Here is a 17,356-nt window from a genome sequence, read left to right as displayed (position 1 = left end):
AAGGAGAATGTTAGCTGCTTTGAGACTCCTTAAAGGGAGTGAAAGGCGGGATATCAAATCCAAACTCTTCTTCTTCTTCTTCATTTGGCATCCCGGTAGGAAACCTGCTTTACCTTCATTTACAGTGGTACCTTGGGTTAAGTACTCAATTCGTTCTGGAGGTCCGTTCTTAACCTGAAACTGTTTTTAACCTGAAGCACCACTTTAGCTAATGGTGCCTCCTGCTACACCGCTGGAACACAATTTCTGTTCTCATCCTGAAGCAAAGTTCTTAACCTGAAGCACTATTTCTGGGTTAGCGGAATCTGTAACCTGAAGCATATGTAACTCGAGGTACCACTGTATTGTGTCTTTTAGTATACTTTTTAATCTATTTGTCAGAATATCTGCAAAGAGTTTATAATCATTATTTAAGAGGGATAATGATCTATAATTTTGAACTGTTGTTGAATCTGTACCTTGCTTCGGGATTAGTGTTATGAATGCATCTTGCCACAATTCTGGCAATTTCCCTTTACATAATATCTCATTCATAACCTCCTTAAGCAGTTGTGCTAGGGATTCTTCCAATTTCTTATAAAAAGAAGCTGGTAAACCATCTGGGCCTGGTGTTTTCTATTGGAAATTTTGCATTGGAAATTGCCTCCTGAATTTCTGTCATAGTAACTGGAGAATTTAACCATTTAATTTTCTCATCCGGTATCTTCGGGAAATTATTTTGACATAAATACAGTGGTACCTCGGGTTAAGTACTTAATTCGTTCCAGAGGTCCGTACTTAACCTGAAACTGTTCTTAACCTGAAGCACCACTTTAGATAATGGGGCCTGCCGCTGCGCTGCCGGAGCACAATTTCTGTTCTCATCCTGAAGCAAAGTTCTTAACCTGAAGCACTATTTCTGGGTTAGCGGAGTGTGTAACTTGAAGCGTATGTAACCCGAGGTACCACTGTATTTTTCTTTTCTGTCTTAGTTTTCTTTCCCATATTGATATAATTCCCTAAAGTAGTTTTCAATTTTTTTAGTTATTTCCTTTGGATCATCAATAATTTCCCTCTATCTTCGAATTTGTTTATCACCTTTCTTTTTGTTTTTTCCTTAATTGCCAAGCTAACATTCTTCCCGGTTTATTAGAGAATTCAAAGTTTCTTTGTTTTGACATTTTTTTATTTTCCATTCAATTTCCTGGTTCAAGAGTATTGAAATCTGAGTTTGTAACATTTTAATGTTTTATTTCGCTTTCACGTTTCCTGGAGTTTGGCATAAATCTTTTTCCTTTTCCTTTATCTCTTCCAAAATTTCCAATCTTTTTTTGTCCTGAGCTATCTTAGCCAACCCCTTTTAATGCAACCATAAAGGGGTCCAATAAACACTAAATATTATTTTCTGTTGTATTAGTCCTAATTTAAAATCTAATAACACCTTAGGTATTGGAGCTAATACATTTCCCCAATGTCTGGGTAATAATGAAAGTTCCAGTTCCTTATTCCAATCATCTCTTACAGTCTGCATATTGAACTTGTGTGTTGTTATGAAAAATAAAAATCTTCTTGTGCTCAATTGCTAGCCCCACCTGGAGACTATTTCCCATTAATGCTTGGATATAGGCTCTGCTTTCTTTGGCACTGTTAATTTGTGTGTTTCCTCACCACTTCTGACACAGAAAATAGCTGGGAATCTGACACAGAACTCCAGATTAGCCACTTTTTGCCATGCGTCTTGTTTGGAGGGTTTTGGGGATAACTGAAGGGGAGACTCCCTGAGATGCCTCCATCTCAACATCAAAGCTTATAGAGGAGTTGATTGCCCTCAAGGCACCATATTGCCAACGTGTCAAAGGTCTTAGCCAGCACTTTGAAGTGGATGCACAAATGACAGAGAAGCTGTTGGGTGTAGTGAAGGGTTAACCTTCTATGCCTCGAGCCTGAAGGGACGGGCTTACAAGGACTTGACGAAAGCAGCTTGGAATGCTGTGAGCTGAGTGGGAATCGAAAGCATTCAGCTCAACCGCTGCAAAGAGAGAGAGAGGAGGCAGAGACGATGCAGCTTAATACGGATGGCTGATTGTGGATTGTTAATACGCTATTTGTTTCCAATAAAGAGATATTAGGACAGAAGAACCGTCTGGACTGATTTACTGCCCTTTCGACACACAGGCGCTGTGTAATTCTGCTAATTGCTTTACGACCGCTCTAAAGCCACACTGCGTAAACAGAAGCTGCAGAGGCTCGAAGGGGAAGCGTGGCTGGGCGCCAAACAATAAAGCAATAAAACTATACAAGAGAAGCCGCTGAGGCTGATGCAATATATGAGTATTTACTTCTGCAACATATGTGTAGAGGCATGTACATATTTTAAAAATTATGCTTCCCCATCAGAATGATGAAAAGGTCAGAGATCTGCAGTGAAGGAGGTTCCTTCTTCTGCTCATTGCCCAGTAGATCTCTTGGCATCTCAAAATGGTTGTGACATTTCTTTCTGCAAGTGCCTCTGTTGCCCTCAGTCCTCATCATGTTATACTTATTATACGAGGGGTGGGGCAGCTGCAAGGCTGTTCCCCTCCCAACTATATCCCCAATGGATTCAAGTTAAAAGAAAGGAGATTCCAGCTAAACACAAGGATGAACTTTCTGAGTGTAGGAGCTATTTGACAGTGGAATGGACGCCCTCAGAAGGTGGTGAATTCTCCTTCCTTGCAGGTTCGAAAGCAGAGGTGGGATGACAGCCTGACAGGGATGTTTTCGTTGTGATTCCAGCATTCCAGGGGGTTGGCCTAGATGACCCTCAGGGTCCCTTCCACTTCCACAATTTTATGGTTCTGTGTAACATTAAAGGTAAAGGTAAAGGTACCCCTGCCCGAACGGGCCAGTCTTGACAGACTGTGGGGTTTGTGCGCCCATCTCACATTTATTGGCCGGGGGCCAGCGCTGTCCGGGGACACTTCCGGGTCACGTGGCCAGCGTGACATCGCTGCTCTGGCGAGCCAGAGCCGCACACGGAACGCCGTTTACCTTCCCGCTGGTAAGCGGTACCTATTTATCTACTTGCACCCGGAGGTGCTTTCGAACTGCTAGGTGGGCAGGCGCTGGGACCGAACAGCGGGAGCGCACCCCGCCGCGGGGATTCGAACTGCCGACCTTTCGATCGGCAAGCCCTAGGCGTTGAGGCTTTAGCCCACAGCGCCACCCGCGTAATGTGTAACATTAGGTGGGGACAAAGGGACAACTGGGAGCTGAATGAGCTCCTAATTAATCCTTTGCAAGCAGGAATGGGGACAGTTCACCACTGATCAGTGCTAAGAGCAAACCCCATTGGGAACGTCCTACTGCTGCCAGGGGGGGGGTCTTTCTCTCATCTAATTAGTGCTGGACTGAAGCCCCTTTGGAGACACCCTTTCAGCAACAAGCAGCTGGTTTGCGCTGAGAGCACAGCTGCAAGGGGGCTGGCTGGAAGCCCCACTTTGCCTTTTTGCAGGTGTGGTTTGGATTCAAGTCGCACCCGCAAACAGTCATTTTTCCTCTGCAGTGATTGCTTTCATTAAGGCTCCACCCTTCCCAGGGCTCTAGAAGACACTGCCATAAAAGTGCATTGGTTCTTTGCACAGTGAAAGAGACCAGTTGAATGTCCTAAATGCAATCTGAATCAGGATATTGGAGACCAGTGAGTTGGGAGGGGCAGGAAGTAATAAAGGAAAGTAATTGGTTCTTGTTTCAGGGGCATGTGTTTAAATTCACAATGGGCTGAGGCATCTATTAGGGAAGGGGAGGCTGTTGTCCTCCTGACATTGGTGAACCCCAAGTTTCTTCATCCTGGGCTCCCAGGGAAGGGGGCTCTTGCTACTTGCAGGATTCAATTAGATCTATTGCAGGCTACTGTGAGAGCAGGACGCTGGAATAGATGGGCCACTGGAATGGGGCAGAAGGGCACCTCTGACGTTTTCATATTCTGAGAAAGGCGCAGATAGAAAGACAGCGTTGGATGGAAGCTTCTGAGATTTGATGGGGTCAGCCAGGGAGAGCGAACAGGTCAGGAGGATGCAGATGCTGGCTTATGTTCACAAATATAGGATTCTTTATATCGGCAATCCTCAGCTCTAAATCTCAAAAAAACTGGAAAGAAGAAGAGAAATGAGCTTAGGCACAGTGACATCAGGGGTTTCTTGGCATGCTGCTGCTGAGACCCCCACACCCTCAAAACACATGCACCCCCACACCCCATGGTGCCTGCAAAGAATGTCCTTTCTTCTTCTCCCATTCAGAAGAAACCCAGCCACCCATCCAATACTAAATGGGCCAAGGCGGGTGGTGGCATCTGTGGGGAGGACCTTGAGTGGAAAGCAAAAGTGGATTAGGATGGTGTTCCCTGTCAGTCTGAGCCACCTTGGGAACACAGCTGTCAATGTTTCCCTTTTTTAGGGGAAATTCCCTTTTTCCGAATAGGATTCCTCCCAAGAAAAGGGAAAAGTTGACAGCTATGCTTGGGAAGGCTAGATTCTTGCAAGGCAACTTGGAAACATCTCTACCAAACAGATGAAAGGGCTCTAAAGGAAATCCTTCACTCACAACTTCTTGGCCAAAGAGCAGGCAAGGAGCACATCTCATACCCGCAGTAGAAATCAAGAAAATACTGCAACCCGCATTGCTTTGAGCATGGCAGCTCCAAAGTACCAGCCCTGAGAGCGAACTCCTTACCGTCTGCAAGAAACAAGAAGCCACATGAGTTGTATCTAGTCATAGGTTTTCCCTTAGGCCATGGTAGGAACTTGGCAAGAGAGCCATCTGTCCACTTCCAATTTCCATCCTGTAGGGACAAGAGAGGTGGGATGTTCTTTAGAAAGAACAGATCACAAGGAGACACTTCCAAGACACAGCACACTCCTTGATGATTCCACCCAAAAGAACCACAGACAACATTATTTGAGTTGCAAGACATCAGCCAGGAGCCCACCATGACTGTATTGGCCTCCAGTATGTTGAGTCCAGAAAACCTTCTCGTAGCATTTCATCAGCTGGGGAAGCCCCATAGAAGAATCTTCCCACTGAATTCATTTACTATCAGCTCCAACAGTGCTGACGGAGGAGGAGGAGAAGGCCTTGGAGACTCACCTTATCCTTGCCTGACAATCCAATCCAGACACGTAGTACCTGTGTAATTTGAAGCATGTCAGACACTGAATGCAGTTCTTCCATATCATGGATAGAGGCAAGCTCAGAAGTCGTTTCAAATATACGGCAGGTTTTCTGAGTGGTGGAAAAAAGAATGAGTTTTATGCAGCTACACTTAACTTTGAATTCTCCTCAAAGTCAGGCTCAAGGTTGAATAGTGCAGTCGCAATACGTGGAAATCCAGCTCTGGACATGTGACTGATTGAAATGCAAGCTTTGTTGTGCCAACTGAGATCCAGCATGGTGCAATATCCCCATTTGTGTCTCGCTCAGTTTCTTCATTGTCTGATTTTTAATTAGATTCTCCACTTTCAGTTTGTGATTTTGTTTATAAAAAGAAAAGTTCTCGGGAGAAATGAGCAGCATTTGAGTGGACATTGCCCCAGTATAAAAACATTTGTTTGCAATTTCACCTCATATACTGCAGCTTTGGGTGTTATTTTCAAGAATACACTTTACCCACGATTTCCTCTAATACAGTGGTGCCAACTGCTGGGCAGGGGGCCAAGAGCCCCACAAATCTTCAAGGATGTGCCCGGGGCCCCTCAAAATTCTGTGGTGTCTGTGTGCGCATGCCTCCTAACTTGCTTATCTTACTCATGTACACTGCATGTCGTGTGAAGTGTATGTATGTTTGTTCAAAATATTTTGGGGGAGAATGAAATTTCAAATTATGCCTCTGTTTCGATGTGTGTTATTTCAGGACATGCCAAATCGAGTTGCTCTCATTAAGATGTGCTTCAAAGACAAATTTCCCCCCATCATACCTGTCAGGGAACTGCCATCGCAGTCAGGAGTGGAGGAACGGCTCCCGAGCGATGCCGGAGAAGGTCCCAGCAGGACAAGAGGGGACTCAGTGACCGGGGAAGGAAATCGGCGTTACACCAAGGAGAAAGGGGGGCAGAGGCGGGCTTCGGAGGGATGGCTCCAGGACTCTTCGCCAGACACCAGCGGGGAGAGCATTGGTCCTCCACTGCCCACACCCACCCTGCGCAGAAGACTTCCGCGCAGGGAGGCTAGGGAGAGACTATCCGTCAAGGAACTTTTATGTTGGAAGAAGTTCAGGAAACGCCCACTGACGGATTCTGCCAGTGACTGAGACAGATGCGGAATCAGGACTGTCCAGCCAGGGAAAGGTTTATCCAGGCAACCTCACCGAGAGTGGCGGCAACTTACGCATGAGCAACCCCCAATTCCCATTACAATGCCCATCTCATGAATTGCATGTGCACTTTTAAGGCTGCCAGATCCATCATGCAGCATGCTTGGGCAATGTCCGGTGGTGCAGTGGTCATTTTATGTTTGTGCAGAAGCTGGACACAACAGCCAACCTGTCCCCAAGGAGAACTGAAAGCCTTGCCTTGAAAGGATGAAAAAGTGCAGGTAGCTGTGTTGATCTGTTAATATATTCCCTCCCGGAAGGAGGAACAGTACCTGGCAAAATACCCATTCTATTCGGATGAGCTTGGCTAATCAGGACATGGTAGGAGAATGCCAGGGATGTGCCCTACCATAGCAGGAACATCATTCCTATTTATTTAGACAAGGCAGCCTTGAGGTCAGAGCTGAGCAAGCCAACTACCTGGTGCATCAAATGGCATCCCTCAGGGTGCTCACACAGCTGTTATTTTCCTGGTGGGCTTCAATGACTCACACACCACACATTTCAAGCACCTTTAATAAACATGTAGCTTATACCCAAGGACCATGGGAACTGTAGCCCTGTGGACAGCAACCTACAGCTCCCTGGACTCTTGGGGAATGCCATGTTCTTCAAATGTGTGTTCAGTGGCTGTTGTGGATCTTGCTTGCCTCATCCCTTATTGCATAAGCTGTTCTGACTCTCTCTAACGTACTTTGGGTTCTCCATGCTATTCCCAACAAATGGGCATCATTTATGAACCTACCTGTCCCTGGAGGCTCATTTGAAAGCAGAACATGTTGGAGCCTTCTTCAAACCTGAGTAAGTACTCCAGCCTTTGGGGCCAATGGGTCTTTTCTGGGATGTTGAGCCCACCATCTCAAGCCATCTTAAAGAAGACCTGCCTACTTCCAGCCTATGAACAGCGTATCTATCCAATCACTATCCCACAGAACCTTTCCAGGATTGAGTTTCAGTGGCCTTCATCCAGCCCCCTAGTGGTTCCAGGCAATGGTCCTGAGCTTCCTCAGCCTCATCTGAATCTGAGAAGAAAGATAAACTGATAAACTGAGCTGGTTGCCCAAGGCCTACTGAAGGAAAACTTCACTTCATATCCATAAATGACATCTCATCAGCTCTTGAGATGCAAAAGATGGCCTCCTGGGATAAAAAACATGGCCATGGGATTGAGATTCATAACATGTCTTCTGCAGAGACTCTCAAGAATATCTTGTGTTTTGTGCCCTTGCTTTTTCTGTACCTACTCAAAGCACCTAGAGGCCCCTCTTACCATTGCCTCATGCCACCTCAAAGGGTCGAAAAAGATTCGATAGCAGCTTCCCTTTATTCTGGTCCAGCCCCAGAGGCAGCCTTGAGGTAATGGAGAAGGAGAACATTAGCATTCAACATGGTCATGTCAGCACAGGAAACAGTGGAAATAAAATACCTGTATTTTTCCATCTATAAGACCCCCCCCCTCTTTTGGGGGCCTGAAAATTGAGAAAAAAGAGGGGGATTGAGCTTTTGGGGAGGTTTATTTGGGGGAAATGCCAAAAATCGCCCACCCACCAGAACACAGCACACAACCACTCGTGTTGCTTACAATTGCTGCTTATTATCTTGGGCTCACACTTCGTTCTGACGAGTGAGCTATTTTTGGCATCTTCTCCCCAACAATCAAGTGGCTAATCGCCACTTAAAAACACTTCGTTCTGGCAGGTGAGCAATTTTCGGCATTGGCCACCTGATTGTTGTGGGCGGGGGGAATCCCGAAAATCGCTTGCGCACTGGAACGGAGCACACAACCGCTCACATTGCAGCTGCCTGATCGCCGCTGTCAGGGAACTGCCATCAGAGGCACGGGAGAAGGAGAGGGTCTCTGATTCTGCAGGGGAAGGTCCAAGCACTAGAGGGAGACGCAGCCGGGTAGAAGGGGAAGAGAATGAGTGTAACACCAGGGATCCAGGAGAGCAAGGGGACAGGGAGGTGCAGGGGCTCCAGGACTCTTCGTTGGAAGTTAGCGAGGAGAGCCCAAGCACCCCGCTGCCCACGCCCACCCTGCGCAGGAGACTCCCGCGCAGTGAGAGGTGGAAACGATTGGGCGTCAAACAACTCTTATGTTGGCAACGCTTTAAGAAACGCCCACAAACAGATTCTACAAGTGACTAAGGGCAGCCACGCAAATATGGGCTGCGCAGTCCGGAGGGTTTAAACAGGCAATCCGATGCTCAAACAGAGCAGGATTACGCACGAGTAACTCCCAACCACTACAGCAATCTGTCTGTCCCTGAAAGTTGCTCGTGCGCAACAAGCAGAAGGGGGCATCATGAGTAAGACCGGAGTAGCAGGAGCCACGGGAGGGGCGGCTGGAGGCCAATCGCTGGAGGAGAGAAACCGCGATTTGGAAGAGCACATTGCCATCCTGACAGCGAGGCTGGACGAACGACGGTCGCTGGATGCTCAGGGGAAACCCACCCCCATAGCGAGGAAGGTACCGGGACTGGTGCAGAAGTTTGGGGGAAAGCCTCAAGAGTATGGGGCGTTTAGAACAGAAATAAAATATGCCTTGAAGCTGCAGAAAAATGATTTTGAAAATGACGCAGCCAAAGTTGCCTATATTGTGGGGCACTTGCAGGACGGGGCGAGAGAGTGGATTCGGCTGCTTATGGCGACGCAGAATGACGCTATGGAGGATCTATCGAAATTCTTTCAGGCGATGGACGCTATGTTCAGTAGCGATGGGCAACAGAGTGTGACCAAACGGGAACTGCTAAGCTGTAAGCAGGGAGAAGGGTCAGTTAGAGACTATTGGTCACGTTTTGCCATGATTGTTCATCGTCTGGGGTGGCAGCTGGACTCGGAACCCATACAAATGCTATTTGAGGAGGGGTTGTCACCAATGGTCAAAGATGAGCTTTCGCGCGCTCCCCGCCCACAGTCTATGGACCAGCTGACCAAGGCAGCCCTTGCGATTGGAGTAAGACAGGAAGCGCGGGCTCAAGAGAGGCGGGAAGGGAGAGAGCAGCGTTGTCATGACTACCGCATTCCTAGAATTCCTAGGCAGCCTTCCCCACCGGCGGAGCCAATGGAAATAGGCGGTGCGCGCGCCCAGGAAGTTTCAAACGCCAGCGAGAGTCGCAAAAGGGAGGGAAAGGATGTTAAAATGACCAAGAAATGTTTCCTTTGCCAAAGGCCAGGACTTTTTGTCAGAGTCTGCCCACAAAGAAAGGCCTGGCAAGGAATGGTGGGGGCCGTGGGGGGCGAGGAGGAGGAACCCCAGACTCCGGAGCAGGGAAACGGAAACGCTTGGCTGCCAATCAGCGGGCACAGCAGCCGAGCCAACAACCAATGAATGTGCCCAAACCAGATTCTCCCAGAGCCGCAATTGCCATTGAGGTGGTGCTTGAACTCCCAAATGGGCACCCAGTGAAGGTACAAGCTCATGCAATTTCTTTAGCAGGGACTTTGCCTTAGAGCATCAGCTTCACCTGCTACCTCTGGATGCACCACTGCAAGTCACCACCATTGATGGGAGGGAGCTGATCGGGGGGGGGGGAGTTACCCACCAGACCCCACCGATGAGAATGAGAGTGTCTAAGCACTCAGAGACAATAGCCTTCCACGTTGCCTCATTAGTGGGTCCCCCAATAATATTAGGGATGAGCTGGTTAGCGCAACATGATCCGGTGGTGGCGTGGCATCAGAGGACTGTCAGCTTTGGGTTTGACTACTGCCTGCAGCACTGCCTAGGAGGGGAAACGCCAAGGATGAGCGTAGCCCGAGTGGCAAGCACTGCAGTGGAGGGGAAAGGGAAGGTGCCACCGCAATATGCTGATCTGAAGGAGGTTTTTAGTGAAAAGGAGGCAGATAGACTGCCACCCCACAGGCCGTTCGATTGCCAGATCAATTTGCTCCCTGGGGCGCAGCTGCCGGTGGGTAAGCTGTATGCCATGTCAGACAGAGAGATGAAGGAGTTACGGGACTTTATCGACAAGAACCTAAAGAGAGGGTTTATAAGAGAGTCAAAGGCAGTGGGGGGCAGTCCAGTATTTTTTGTGGACAAAAAGGACACTGATAAACTGAGACTGGTCGTGGACTTTCGGGGGGTTAATTTGGTGTCAGAACCTGTAACTTTCCCAATGCCCAGAATTGATGACATTTTAACGAGAGTGAGGAAGGGAAAGATTTTCACCAAGCTAGATCTGAGGGGGGCTTACAACTTAATCCGGATGAGAGAGGGGGATGAATGGAAGACCACCATGTTCACACCCCTGGGGGCTTTTGAATATCTCGTTATGCCTTTCGGATTACAGTCAGGCTCCGCCTGTTTTCAAGCATTCATGCACCACGTTTTGGGGTCTCTGCTTTACAAGAACTGTGTGGCATTTCTGGACGACGTCTTGATTTATTCAGAAAATGAGGAGCAACATGTGAAAGATGTCAGGGAAGTGCTACAACGTTTGCAGAAACACCAGTTGTGGGTCAAGCTAGAAAAATGTCAGTTTCATGCCCGAGAGGTGGAGTTCCTGGGGTACAAGTTATCTGACAAAGGCTTAGCGATGGACCCCAGCAAGGTGCAAGCAGTATTGGAGTGGAAGACCCCAAAGACACGAAAGGATGTGCAGAGGTTCCTAGGTTTTGGCAATTTCTACAGGAAGTTCATCAGGAACTTCGCACACTTGACGGCCCCAATCACGGACTGTCTCAGTAGTAAAAGAAAGTTTGTGTGGACGGAGGAAGCCCAGCAATCCTTTGAAAGATTGAAGAAGGCATTCGCGTCGGAGGAACAATTACTACATGTGGATTTGGAGAAACCAATGAGGGTAGAGACGGATGCGTCAGACCGAGCCATCGGGGCGGTTCTGTTGCAGCCAGGACTGAACCAGCAAGAATGGAAACCGTGCGCCTTTTTCTCGAGGAAGCTGAGCAAATCGGAACAAAACTACACCGTGTACGACCGAGAACTGCTAGCAATTTACGCCGCCTTTCGTCGGTGGCGCCATCTGCTGATAGGGGCGCAGCATAAGATCCAGGTCTGCACAGATCACAAGAACTTGGAATATTGGCAGACAGCACAGGTGCTCAACCAGAGACAGATTCGCTGGGCGCAGGAGTTTTCCAAGTTTTCCTTCGAAATCTAGTATGTGCCCGGCAAGCAAAACGTGAGAGCAGGCGCTCTCTCATGGAAACCAGAGTACTTCGAAGGAGAGGGGCCGCCGGAGACCCGCCACGTCATACCTGAGGACCGAGGGGTGTGTGGGGGTACTCTAGTGGGCACGAGAGAACTGGCAGGACTCACTAGGGACGATGAATTCGCCCAGACCAAAATCAGGGAACTCCAAGAGGGGAGCGGAGCACCAGAGGGGTTCGAAGAGAAGGAAGGGGTGTTGTACTACAGGGGGGCGATGTACGTACCGGGGGAGGCTCTAAGAAGAAGGGTACTCAAACAGCTACATGACACCCCCACAGCGGGGCACTTTGGGCAACACAAAACCATGATGCTGGTGACCCGACAATTTTGGTGGCCACGGGTGAGGGAGGATGTACGCGAATATGTAAGAGGGTGTGACCGCTGCCAGAGGGCGAAAGGGGAACGCATGATGCCAGCAGGTTTGCTGGAACCCTTACCCACGCCAAACAAACCCTGGGAGGTGGTGTCAATTGATTTCATGACGGATTTGCCCAAATCGAGGGGAAAAACAGCAGTGATGGTAGTAGTCGACTTGCTAACCAAAATGTGCCACTTTATCGCCTGCTCCCATGCGGTGACGGTGGAAGAAACGGCACGGTTGTTTGTAGAACACATTTTCAGGCTGCATGGCACCCCCTCGAGGGTTTTATCTGACCGCGGAAAACAGTTTACTTCCCGGTTCTGGAGGAAGCTCATGAGCCTACTGCAAGTCGAGGTCAGCTTCTCGACAGCGAGACACCCAGAAACCAATGGGCAGGCGGAAAGGGCAAACAGTGTACTCCAGCAACACTTACGCTGCTACGTTAGCGAAAGGCAGAATGATTGGGTAGAGAAACTAGCGCTAGCAGAATTTGCGTACAATAATGCTGAACATGTGTCCACCGGTATGAGCCCCTTCTTGGCCAATTATGGGTGTCATCCCAGGGCATTCCGGGGCAAGGAGGAACAGAGCTGGAGTGTGCCTGCAGCTGAGCAGTTTGTGGAAGAAATGGAAACGTTACATCAACAGCTCAAGATGAACCTAGAAAGGGCCAAGGCCAATTACAAGAAACAAGCAGATAAACACCGGAGAGAAGGGGAAACCATTAGGGTGGGGGATCGCGTGTGGCTGTCCACTCAAGGGTTACCCTTTAAGGGAGGGTGCAAGAAGTTGCAGCCTAGAAGACTGGGCCCATTTGAAGTCATACAACAGATAAACCCAGTGGCGTTCAAGCTCAGCTTGCCCAACAACATGAAAATACATCCCATGTTCCACAGGTCCTTGCTCTCACCACACAGAGAGGGGTGGGAATTCGAGGGGCGGGAGGTAGAAGTCTTGCCACAACCAGAGGTAGAAGAGAGGGAACACCAGAGCTCGGCCGCAGAGATAGTGGACTCAAGGTGGCGAGGGCGGCAGGTGCAGTACTTGGTGGCGTGGGAAGGAGAGCCCTGGTCGGAAAACACGTGGGTGCCAGCAGAGGCAGTTGACGACAAGCATATGGTGGAAGTGTTCCACCGACGGTTCCCAGATAAACCCAAGCCCTTAGGGCGATTCTGGGAAGAACAGTTCGGCACCACAGAGGAGGAAGAGAGTTTCGAAGGGTTTTCACAATCTGAAGAAGAATCGGATTGGGAGAGTCATTCCTTGGGTGGGAACCTTAGCAGGTGGGAAGAGGTGTTCACACCCACAGATGAGGAGGACAGCTCTTTCCGGGGTTTCCTTGGCTCGCCGACCAGAGAAGAGGCTGCAATAGAGCCCCCTGGTCAGAGGGGAGTGAAGGGGGCCCTGGGAGGGAGGTGGATGTCAGGGAACTGCCATCAGAGGCACGGGAGAAGGAGAGGGTCTCTGATTCTGCAGGGGAAGGTCCAAGCACTAGAGGGAGACGCAGCCAGGTAGAAGGGGAAGAGAATGCATGTAACACCAGGGATCCAGGAGAGCAAGGGGACAGGGAGGTGCAGGGGCTCCAGGACTCTTCGTTGGAAGTTAGCGAGGAGAGCCCAAGCACCCCGCTGCCCACGCCCACTCTGCGTAGGAGACTCCCGCGCAGTGAGAGGCGGAAACGATTGGCCGTCAAACAACTCTTATGTTGGCAACGCTTTAAGAAACGCCCACAGACAGATTCTACAAGTGACTAAGGGCAGCCACGCAAATATGGGCTGCGCAGTCCGGAGGGTTTAACCAGGCAATCCGATGCTCAAACGGAGCAGGATTACGCACGAGTAACTCCCAACCACTACAGCCGCCATTAGCTCTCCTGCTTGCCACTGTGGCACCCAGTAGACAGCTGACCTTGTCGCAGGAAGCAGGAGCGTGATTGGTGGCTGCTGGCAGCAATAAGGGAGCTGATAGGTGGTTTCTGCACCGTGGCCAGTGGCCGTCAATCATGCTCCCGCTTGCTGTGACAAGGGCAGCTGTCTATTGGCTGCCACAGCAGCAAGCAGGAGGGCTAATGGTGGCAATCAGGCAGCTAAGATGTGAGTGGTTGTGTGCTGTGTTCCAGCGGGTGAGCGATTTTCAGGATTTCCCCCTCAGCACTACCCGTGTATAAGACGAGCCTAAATTTTGAACCTCATTTTTGGGTCAATAAAGGTAAAGGTAAAAGGACCCCTGACCATTAGGTCTAGTCATGACCGACTCTGGGGTTGCGGCGCTCAGCTCACTTTATTGGCAGAGGGAGCCGCGTACAGCTTCCGGGTCATGTGGCCAGCATGACTAAGCCGCTTCTGACGAACCAGAGCAGCGCATGGAAATGCTGTTTATCTTCCCGCCGGAGCGGTACCAATTTATCTACTTGCACTTTGAGGTGCTTGTGAACTGCTAGGTGGGCAGGAGCAGGGACCGAGCAATGGGAGCTCACCCCGTCGCGGGGATTCGAACCGCTGACCTTCTGATCGGCAAGTCCTAGGCTCTGTGGTTTAATCCTCAGCACCACCAGCTCATCTTATACACCTAAAAATGCAGTATCTTTGGGGTGCCATAAAAGTCAAAGGGAAATTGAACGGCCTCAAAGACATCCCAGGTCACGGGGTTCACCACTTTCTTGGTGTCCAATATGACATATAATATTTTCATTGTATTGTATTAAATTATTTCCCTGCCTAGTTTCCAGCCAGGGGAAGCTAAGGAGACTAACAGCAATAGATAATCTTATTTCAACCAATAATAAAAACTAATAGGAAATAAATACTACTAAACCAGTTTACCCTTGGAAACTGATGAAACACAATACGCATCATTCAAGACTAGCTGGAATTGTTGGAATTAATGCTTTAACCCAAAATGGCACACGAGAGACTAGGCAAAAATGCCAATGGATCTATACTTGGCTTTCTAATGTTGCCAGAAGCTGCTCTTTCCCTAAGGAGACATCAACCACCACCGAGATGAAATGATACCTTACCAGTGGGACCGTAGGGGTTTTCTGCTTTTTTAATTTTCATTGCGAAGCCAAAGGAGAGCTGCCATATCAGAACAAGGCAGGTGCAAAGGAGGCTGAGCCTGGGGTCAGAGGAAGGCTGCATCTGTTTCTGGAGACAGAAAACACAAAACACACAATTGCTAGGCTGAGTTTCCTCTATCCATCGGTCAGGAGGCAAGGCGTTCTCTTTCTTTCTAACAGAAAAAAACACACATTATCTCATCCACACAGTACAAAGTAAAGGTAATGGTAAAGGTAAAGGGACCCATGACCATTAGGTCCAGTCGTGACTGGGGTTGCAGCGCTCATCTTGCTTTACTGGCCGAGGGAGCCGGCGTACAGCTTCCGGGTCATGTGGCCAGCAGGACTAAGCCGCTTCTGGTAAACCAGAGCAGCGCACGGAAACGCCTTTTACCTTCCCGCCGGAGTGGTACCTATTTATCTCCTGGCACTTTGATGTGCTTTCGAACTGCTAGGTTGGCAGGAACAGTGACCAAGCAACGGGAGCTCACTCCGTCGCGGTGATAGAACAAAGTAAGGAGTTACAAATCCTCAAGATCAAAGCATTTCACTTTATAGATTTATCAACTCTTTGATTTGTTGGGGAGCTTTTCCATGAGATGCAAAGGTACCCCATTGTTAGTGTGTTGCTCACTTTAATAAATAATAATAAATAATAATAAATTTTTATTTATACCCCACTCTCCCCTGCCAGAGCTGGGCTCAGGGCGGCTAACACCAATAAAATTACAATAAAACATAATAGGGGGAAAGAAACAAAGAAACAAACAAAAACTAGTTTATTAAAATATGGGTTAAAATGCAATTTAAAATGCAGCCTCATTTTAAAAGTAGCCCATAAATCAAAACCATAAGGGGAGGGAAACATAAGGGTCAAACTGAGTCCAAGCCAAAGGCCAGGCAGAACAGCTCTGTCTTGCAGGCCCTGTGGAAAGATTTCAAGTCCCACAGGGCCCTAGTGTCTTGTGACAGAGTGTTCCACCAAGTCGGGGCCAGTACTGAAAAGGCCCTGAACCTAGTTGAGACCAATCTAACCACCTTGTGATTTGGGACTTCCAAAGTGTTGTCATTTGTGGAACTTAAGGTCCTCCACAGGGCATACCAGGAGAGGCGGTCCCATAGGTACAAGGGTCCTAGGCCGCATAGGACTTTGGAGATATAGCTGTCATTCAAAGGCCAGCATGGAGAGTCAAAGAGATCAGAAGGGGGGAGATAACTCACCTGGTTTTTCAGCTTCTCTCTCTCTCTGAGCTGCTGATTCTTCCTTATTCAAGTGTTCCAGTTGAGCTACGCCTGCGTGGGAATCTGGTCTTTATGTGTCATTTATAGTCTGATAGGTAGGCAATGGCATGTGGTGAGAGACACTTGACAGCACAAGGGAAGCCTAATGGTTCAACACAATCATACACCGAGATCTTTTGCATCAGAACACAGAAGTACAGAAAGATCTCTTTCACCTGAAAGCCACTGTGGATTGAAATATATCCAGCTGCTATGAACTGGAAATTAGCAAGGAGGAGAGTCATGCTAGGCAAGGAGAAAGTAAGAAGGTAGGAAGAGTGCTCCTGGATCTGCCCACCCGTTTTACAAAATGTGGCCATTGCTTCTTCTCTCCACAGCGCCTCTTACTTTGAGTGTATTGTGTAACTAATGAAGCCCCACCTCTTTCCCTCACTTTAAGGAAGAAAAAGGGGGTCCTTCTTCAGATCTGGTTGAGATGGACAAGGAGAGTGTCTGTTCTACCACAAACACATCTCCAGAGTGATCATGAATGGCTGGGTGAGATTTTTGTCCACTCAGTTTCCTGATCTGGAATTTGGGGGGAATACCACCTTCTGTGCAGGGTGCAACTGAAGTGGAATGGCAGGGCTGTGTGGTCCCCTGATCCACTGGGTCCTTCCTTCCTTCCTTCCTTCCTTCCTTCCTTCCTTCCTTCCTTCCTTCCTTCCTTCCTGTCCTCTTCTGATCCAAATGCACAAGTGCATAAGACTGGTGTATACTTTCCCAATGTCGTCAACATCAGCAAATGTTCTTGCAACTCAGTTGGCATCATCAAGAGGAATCCATTCTCCATCAGCAGATAAGACAAAGCATGAAACATCACATTCCTTTGCCTAATCAGAATACAGATTGAAATCCTGCCCACCAGCTGATGCAGTTCGTGGGCTGCTTTGAGCACATCCTGATATACTTGGGGGAAGGGGGTATTGGTTTCAGAAGAACTGCCCCTGGTCTTCTGCAGTAAAGGTACAGAGTGTTCACACCCCCCACAGTGCACTTCAAAGGCCACATCTTGTTTTTCAAGGTTGTTGTTTATTCGTTTAGTCGTGTCCGACTCTTTGTGACCCCCTGGGCCAGAGCACGCCAGGCCCTACTATCTCCCACTGCCTCCCACAGTTTGTTTGTTTTAAAAAAGATTTTTTTATTGGTTTTACAACATTT

The 17,356-nt window shown here is 48.6% G+C and overlaps 1 long non-coding RNA gene across 1 annotated transcript; it reads right to left on the bottom strand.

The window, feature by feature from the left end:
• Positions 1-5,156: 5,156 nt before the first annotated feature.
• Positions 5,157-15,108, bottom strand: LOC309541521. The gene is made up of 3 exons (XR_014223790.1): positions 14,876-15,108; positions 7,596-7,675; positions 5,157-5,238 (listed from the first exon to the last, which is right to left on the bottom strand). It is a non-coding gene; the product is annotated as an uncharacterized lncRNA (long non-coding RNA).
• Between the last annotated feature and the right edge of the window lie 2,248 nt (positions 15,109-17,356).

Source organism: Podarcis vaucheri (assembly GCF_965113315.1).
Source record: "Podarcis vaucheri genome assembly, chromosome: 10".
Taxonomy (NCBI): domain Eukaryota; kingdom Metazoa; phylum Chordata; class Lepidosauria; order Squamata; family Lacertidae; genus Podarcis; species Podarcis vaucheri.
The sequence above is the reverse complement of the archived record's forward strand: the minus strand, read 5'-3'. Positions and strand labels throughout refer to the sequence as shown.